Raw genomic sequence first — 8,484 nt, forward strand, 5'->3', positions numbered from 1 at the left:
TCTTTGGAATTTCCTTCTCTTCCTTCTGGCCTTCACCTTCTGCTTACATGGTTTGGTTTGTCCTGGTAATGTACACACCACAGGCATCAGGCCTCTGTAAGTCCTCTCGGTGCTACTTCCAAATTCTCTTTCAAAATTTCCAGCTCTTTTCTTTATCTATTGCCATTTACCTTGTCTAGGTACCCTCAAGGCCCACGTGAATTGCTTCAATATTTTCTTCTTGGTCTCCGCCCGTGGAGTTCCTCACGCTGGCTCCCGGCAGTCTCCTTCTTCTGTCTTGCACCCTTCAAATGTGTGCTCCATCCATCAGTCCGAGTGACATTCTAATAATATACAGCAGCTCACATGACATCCTCACCCAGCACCTCTGATAGCTCCCCTTGCATTTGGAATAAAATCTGCACTTGTTACCGGGGCCTTCAATATCCTGTGTGACCTGGCCCCTGCCAGTTTCTCTACCCTCATCTCAGTGATTCTTGTGGCCTCAGGGACATTGGCTGCTTTTCTGCCGCTTCCCCAGCCACACTGTTTCCCACCTGAAGCTTCACCCCACTCCTTGGAACCGGCCTCTTGCTGCTCTTTGTGCATCTGGTTCTTGCTTATCCTTATGTTACGATTGCAATGCCCCATGTCCAAGGGGCCTTCTTTAACTCCCATCTCAAGCAGCTCCCACGTCATTGACTGACTCCCCATTACATCAGACTGTTAATTTTCTCCATAGCATTTATGCTTTCCAATGACTCTAGTTGCTTTCTTGGTTATTGTTGGTCATTCTGCTAGAAATTAAGCTGTATGAGGGCAGAACTTAGCATTCCTATTCACTGTGGTAGCCTCAACTCAGTAAATATTCACTGACCTCCTACACTATTGTGAGAATGTAAATTGCTGCAGTCTCTATGGAGAACAGTGTAGAGTTTCCTTGGAAAACTAAGAGTTACTGTGTGATCTTGCAATCCCACTCCTGGGCATACATCTGGAGGAAACTAATTTGAAAACATACACGCATCCCAGCATTCGTGGCAACACTATTCACGATAACCAAGATACAAAAACAACCTAGATGTCCACAGGCAGATAAAGAAGATGTGGTGTTTATGTGCGTATACACACAGTGGAATATTACTCAGCCATAAAAAGAATGAAATCATGCCATTTGCAGCAACATGAAACAAACTAGAAATTGTCTGCATCCTTGGAGTTTATAGAGCCTTTTGAATTGTGTGCCTCCTGTAACAGATGAGAAGCAGCAAGCTCCCTCAGGGTCACCCTGCTGGCAGCAGGCAGGCTCTGGATTTCAGACCCAGGAGCCTGCAATCCAAATGGGACAGTTCAGCTTCTCAGCACACCAGCCTCTGGCAGAGCGCTTTGGAGCAAGTGTCACCATTTTTGCCTGTACCTGGGTAGCTCTCACTGTTTAGCCAGAGGCAGGGATTGCTGCCATTCTGTACCGGCTCTGCCACCTGAACTTCAAGAAGCAAAGGAGGGACTTCTCTGGTGGTCCGGCAGCTTATACTCTGCATTCCCAATGCGGGGGCTCAGGGCTGATCCTTGGTCAGAGAACTAGATCCCACATGCTGCAATTAAGATTTCCCGTGCCATCACTAAAGCTTCAGCGTGCTTCGACTAAGACCCGGTGCTGCCAAATAAATAAATGATTTTTAAAAGCTTACTATTAAAACAAAAGAAGCAATGCAGACAGGACAATTCAAGGCGACGGAAGGGAAACAGGTGCAGGAATGTAGATGGAGACTAAATAAACGGAAGCATCTTTTAACAGAGCTGGCACCCTGGAGGTGTCAACTTGTCAAACTCCAGCATGTTCCACTCCAGAGAGCGACCGGGCAGGGCCTGGTCCCCGTTTCCTGGAGAGTCTTTGGGCCTCTGTGGCCCCTCTGGGTGCTGGGTGCTGTGAAACCCGGCTGCCCCCTTGCTGGACTGTATTTTTCCTGCACCGGCCTCTGTTTCCTCGGTCGTTTTGAAAAGGTTGAGATAATGATGAAAGAATTTCAAAGGCTGCTCTTGGTAGTCACTCTTCTCTTGTTTCAAAAGAATCGTGGTGTTCAAGTGACTAACAATCTCAGTTTCCCCAAAGCATCCATCGGAGTGAGAATGTTACCATAGAAATTCCACTTTCATCTACCTTTAATCATGTGGCAAATTACCATATTAACCACCAGGGAGTCTTGTCTTATTGCTGAATTAAGCCATCTCTTTCTTTTCTTATTATTAAAACCACATGGGTTTTAACTTCTGTGTGGTTGTAGATTCTTTCCCCCTTCTTTGGGTGTCTGCAGAATAATAGCCGCATGAAAGAATTTCTGTTATTTTGTGTTGACGAGTAAGGGTTAGCAACATTAAATACAAGGGGTGGGAGAGAACCTTGGTGGAGTCTGTCTGGACAAGCTCACTCTGGCCAGTGATGTAACGGCCACTTGGGTGGTATGGAACTCTGAGATGTGTACTCGTCACTTACTGCTTTCTCTCACCCAAACATCTGGAAGACCAAATCCTGTCATTAGACAGCCCACATGTTAGAAAAACAAAAGGACAGAAATAAAAAAAAAAAGAAAGAAAACCCAGTGCCCTCCAAATGGCTGGAGAAAGCCTCATTATTGCTGGTAGGAAATTAGACATGTAAGGTTATACTTCAAAGCAACTATTTTTATTACAAGAGGCTCAATGTTTTGATTTATTGGGCTTCAGAGCAAGATTGCAACAAATATTTCCACCTCAAAGAAAAGACGAATCAGGCCTCTGAGCAGTCTACTAAGTGGACTGAGCAGCCTAGAAGTAGCTGAAAAATCAAGTTTGTTGCAACAGGAGTTGGAATGATGAAAATTGTATGCATCTGCTCAAAGTCCCTGGAAAAGGGGCCGCTTCAGTACACACGCCTCAAAGAAATGATGTAATCGTGTGGGAATTTTCTTCTCATCAAAGGTCAGTAAGAAAATTTTTTTAAAATGAAAGAGCTGAAATTGTTAGAAAGTCTGTGTTACCTTTCTTAAAAGGTCAGCCCTAAGCAGGGCCTGAGTATAAGCCTACATTTCAGTCTGAGGCACCATTCAAGAGGGATGCTAAGAATGTAGGGTGGGTTCTGAGGAATCTATAAAGATAATTACAGAATGAAATGGAGGGTCTGGAGACAAAGTTGAAAGAATTTAGAATATTCAGACATGTTGGGGGGGAAAAAAAACACAAGAGGGTTTAAGCTGACTCATTGGAAAAGACCCTGATGCTGGGAAAGATTGAGGGCAAGTGGAGAAGGGAGTGACAGAGCATGAGATGGTTGGATGGCATTACTGACTCGATGGACATGAATTTGAGCAAGCTCCAGGAGACAGTGATGGACAGAGAAGCCTGGCAAGCAGAAGTCCATGGGATCGAAAAGAGTTGGAGACCACTTAGCGACTGAACAAGAGCATTAGGTTATCCTCGAGAGTTAGATTATTAACCATTTCAGGGAGAAGAAGCATTTGGTTGCATTAAACAGTGACTCATCTTGACTCATCTCCATCTAGACATGAACTGTTTTTCTCTAATATGGCCCATTCTGATTAGAGTAAGTCAGAGGGAGGTTTCTGGGAGAATGTGCATTATTGAATTTGGAAATTGATTTTCTCAGACAGGTTGTAGAGTTGTCTTCTCTGCAGTTCTCTGAATAAAGAAGAACTTATCCTCCCAGGGGTGGGAACAGAAGTTAGCGGGAAGAGCAGAGGCTGTGATGTGAGGCTCGGAGCTTGGGGTGTCGTCTCAGCTCTGCTGCTAATGAGCTCTGTGACTTTGGCCAAATCACTTCTTTGGGCCCCAGTTTCTCATCTATACAGCGAGACTGGACAAGGTCATTGAAAAGAACTCATGCAGTGTATTTTGATTTAAAATGGAAAGCAGAATAACCCTAGGGGAGCAATGAGGTCTTTCTTATTTTTTTCTTATGACTCTACTGCTCAGGAGGGAAGTTTGAGTATATGTGTGTAGGGATGTGTGTGCGCGTGTGTGTGTGTGTGTGTGTGTGTGTGTGTGTTGGAGGGAGGGTAAGGAGACTCTACACGCAGCATTGTTGTTGGTCAGTCACTAAGTCTTGCCCTACTCTTTGAGACCCCATGGACTGCAGCACGTCAGGCTTCCCTGTCCTTTACTGTCTCCCAGAGCTTGCTCAAACTCATGTCCATTGAGTTGGTGATGCCATCCAACCATCTCACCCTCTGTCGCCCCCTTCTCCTCCTGTCCTCAATCTTTCCTGGCAACAGAGTCTTTTCCAGTGAGTCGGCTCTAAGAATGTTCATATGTAATTTGAAATTATATAAATGACTTTAGTCTTTAAATGCCATGCAAAGGAATTCTAAAGGTGAATGTTTTGTAAATTGAATAATTACTGCCACATGCATGTGTTTTGTAAGCACGCATTATCCCTTGCCGGGGGCTTGCTGCAGTGCTGAATGCCGTGCTGAGCTTCAGAAATGAGTGCCTGAATTCACAGCTAGAATCAAGCAGCATCGAGTGTCTCCACAGTTTAAACTAAGATCAGAGATAAGGAAGCTTCCACAAAATGAGCCTGAAATGCTGCAGAGCTCTGCTAGGCTTTTTGCACCCCGGAAGACAGGTAAATCTTGCCCAGGTAAATTTTAAAAATTTTCACAAAGATGCTTTACTGAGCATTAAATTTTTGAAGTTAGGAAGCCCTCAATAAATTTCAATTGAGCGGTTGGACAGGATAGGGAAAAAAATCTCTCTGAACTAGAAACTTGGACTTAACAGAACATCCCAGTCTCGAAAACTTTGTGTTGCTGGCCCACCCTCTTCTGTTACTGAGGGAAGCCGGACAGTGACTAGTAGAGAGTTCTGGAAACCACTGGACTGATGGCCAGGCAAGCAGCTCATATTGACCAAGCAGGCCCAGGTCATGGAGAAGCTTCTAGAGACGTGGTCCTGGTGAGCGGGGAGAGAAGAGGAAAGCCAGGGAGTGCTATTGTGCCCTCCAGTGCCCACCTCCCCAAACTCAGCAACTGACAGTCACTGGGGCTTCCAGTTCTGGACTTCAAAGCATTTGGAAAATGTTCATAAACATGTTCAGGATCCCATGGTGTTAGTAAAACATTTTTATAAGATTATAAAATAAAGAAAACTGGCACAGGTTTTGTTTGAACAAGTGTGCCGGCCATTCCTTCTCCTAACGTGAGAGACTCTTAAACAAGTCTTAGTAATTGCTCTGTGGGAATTTGGCCTCTTAATTTTTGAAAACACAGTAAAATCCAAGCAAATCTCTAAACCCTGTAGATGAGAGACCCTAAACCTCAGACAAACGGGGAGAGAGTTTTGGATGAAAGATGGCTCTGCTCAGGCTATGGTGTGAGAAACAGAATTAAAAAGGAGATAATGGGAGTCTTGCTTTGATCCTTGGTTATACCGGAACATGAGACTTTGGGAGGGTTTCTTCATCCAAAGAGCCCCTACTGCTTCTCTAGAAAGTCAGTAGACCTAATCATTCATAAACTAGTTGTTTCCACAAAAGTGAGGCATAAAACATCCTGGTTGAGGGGAATTCATACTATTTGCCACTTTTAAAAACACATTTTATTTGAGTTTTGGCGCTGCTCCCTCTCTGTTGCTGTGTGGGCTTCTCTCTAGTTGCGGTGAGTGGGGGCTGCTCTCTAGCTGTGGTACGAAGCTGCTCATTGCGGTAGCCTCCTTTGTTGCAGAGCTCTGCCTCTAGGGTGCATGGGCTTCAGTAGTATCAGCACTTGGGCTCAACAGTTGCAGCTCCTGGGCTCCAGAGTACAGGCTCAGTAGTTGAGACACAAAAACTTAGTTGCTCTGCAGCCTATGGGTCTTCCCAGATCAGGGATTGAACCCACGTCTCCTGCATTTGCAGGTGGATATTTTTTTTTAACCTCTGAGCTACCAGGGAAACCCTAATTGTCACTTTTAACAGCTAAAAACTTAAGGGAAATACAGGGTGGAAACACAATTACTTTTTTCGTGACAAAATACAATACAAATTATGCATAATTTCCACTTCCTGGCCTTTAGGGAATTTTCTAAAGTCCCAGAAATCTTTGCCCTGCATCTATTGGGATTTAAGCATGGATGGGGGACGACAGGATGGAATTATTACTTTAGGAGGCTGAGGCCGGAGACCCTCATCTTCCTGGCTTTTGTTTACTGGTTTCAAAGACATGCCTCCCATTGGGTGTGTGTGTGGTCAGTCGTGTCCAACTCTTTGTGACCCAGTGGACTGTAACCCACCAGGCTCCTCTGTCCATGGGGTTCTCCAGGCAAAAATATTGGAGAGGGTTGCCATTTCCTCCTCCAGGAGATCTCACCTCAGGGATCGAACCTGGGTCTCTTGCATTGAGGTGGATTCATTACTACTGAGTCACCTGGGAAGCCCTTAAAGGGAGTATCAGCTGAAGTAAATAGTCTTAAAATGAGCAACTGAAGCTCCTCTCAGGGAAGTTGGAAGGATTGTGTTCTTTCTTCTAGGAAAAGAGAACAATGGGAGGAGATTTATTTAAGCAGTCAGTATGGCTCTCTGATAAGAGACAGCCATAGAGTTGGGTCCCTATGTTTCTAGTTAGTGACCAGGCACAAGGACGGGCAGCAAGATCAAAGTTTCTTTAGGGCAAAATTGCTGACATTCCTGAAATAGCCCCAGATTCCTCACATCCCAGTAAACCAGAATCAAGTTCACTGGCCTGTGAAGAGGACCCATTACAGCCTTCAGTTCTTTTGTTACCTTGACTTTTAGCTCATTGTCCTGTCTGACCTCCTCTTAAACTGAAGAGTAATGACTGCTGATCTGACCATTGTCCTCTGCAACCAAAGATGGCAGGGGTCAAGATCTGTGGCTACAGAGAATCTAATTCTCAAGAAAGTCTAAATGAAGGTTCCATTTGTGTGGTTAAACATTTAGACACATAAAGACAGCCCCTATGTAAAAGTAATCTCAAAGAAAAATCAAAGGAAGTGAGACTCATAATTGTCCCATTAAGGTTTTCAGGGGTTCCAGGGATGATAACACACATACAAACTTTAAAAACCAAGAACCTTTTCAGGGTCCTGGGTATAGTATGTGCTGACTAGCAATAGTACCATTTGCCCTGCTGGGGCCTCATACCAGTGCCCAGGGTCTTTCGGTATGCTACCTTCCTATCTTCACTGTTGCTACCTGTTTTTGAGGCGTCAGAGTGGGTCAGGTTCCATGTTGCAATGAAGAGACTAATTTTCCTTTCCACTCGAGGACTAATGGCCTAAAACAGCATGGTTGCTGCCCAGAGTCTCACAAAGTCCTTTAGTCACTGTTCTAACCCACTCCCCTGGGAGCTTAGTTAACACCAGCCTAGAGAGCTGTCTCTCGTGCTCTGTCAGGAATGAGAGCTTTGAAAAACAAAAACAAATGTACAACCTCTCAACTTTCTTTCCCACATTTAGCCCCTAAAACAAAATTTTCCATGCCTCTCCATCCAAGATACATACATGCTAGAAATAACAATAATCATTATTAATATTATTGAATGTTAATAATAGATGGGACTTCCCTGGTGGCTCAGATAGTAAAGAACCTGCCTGCAATGCAGGAGACTCATATTCAATCCCTGGGTTGGGAAGATCCCCTAGAGAAGGAATTGGCAACCCACTCCAGTGTTCTTGCCTGGAGAAGTCCATGGACAGAGGAGTTTGGCAGGCTACAGTCCATGGGGTTGCAAAGAGTCGGACACAACTTGGAGACTAACATTTTCACTTTTTTTCACTTTTAATAATGGATATCCCAGCCTTTCAGTTCTGAATATTGATTGGCCATTTTGGAGCACAAATGGAATTCTGTGCTTATCATCTTACGGTAGTGAAAACCAAGACAGGAAGTGATTTTATCTGTGGTCATGTGACAGCTAAGTGTAGGCTGGGCTCAGATACCAAGATCTTGAGGTCATCACGACACAAGCTCCCATAAACTGCTGATTCAGTGTTCATTCAGTTGAGGGAGGCAATCATCAGTCCATTCTAGAGTTTGAAAAAAGCAAATAATAAACGCCATCTGAATTGTAATACTGGTGGCCCTCCATAGACTGCGTTAGAGGAGAAACACCACAAGGTTTGCAGACAGTATTTCTTCCTAGTAATTTTATGGTTTCCAGTGAAGAGTTTTTAGCAGGAGAGGCTGTCATGGAACACTGGAAGACTTCTCAAAAGGTATTTCAGGGTTGTGCCTGGGAAGGTTAATGAAAGTATGTGTCAAAAGGATTCTGCTGTGTGCAGTGAGGGGGTATGCAATCCATCAAATCAAAGCATAATCAAAGGCATAATAGGAGGAAATATAATTATAACTTATACTTACTCTTAGAGTCCAGACCTCACGCTTACAACCTCCCACTTCAAACTCAGATGAAAACGAAAGCAAATCTGCTGTATTTCAGACAAAAGAGCATTGGATTTATGAGTGAGAAAGTTGATGAGGGCAGTGGGTCTATGGGGAAGATTTAATTGTAG

This window comes from Bison bison, unplaced genomic scaffold (assembly GCF_000754665.1).
Source record: "Bison bison bison isolate TAMUID 2011002044 unplaced genomic scaffold, Bison_UMD1.0 scf7180017864329, whole genome shotgun sequence".
Taxonomy (NCBI): domain Eukaryota; kingdom Metazoa; phylum Chordata; class Mammalia; order Artiodactyla; family Bovidae; genus Bison; species Bison bison.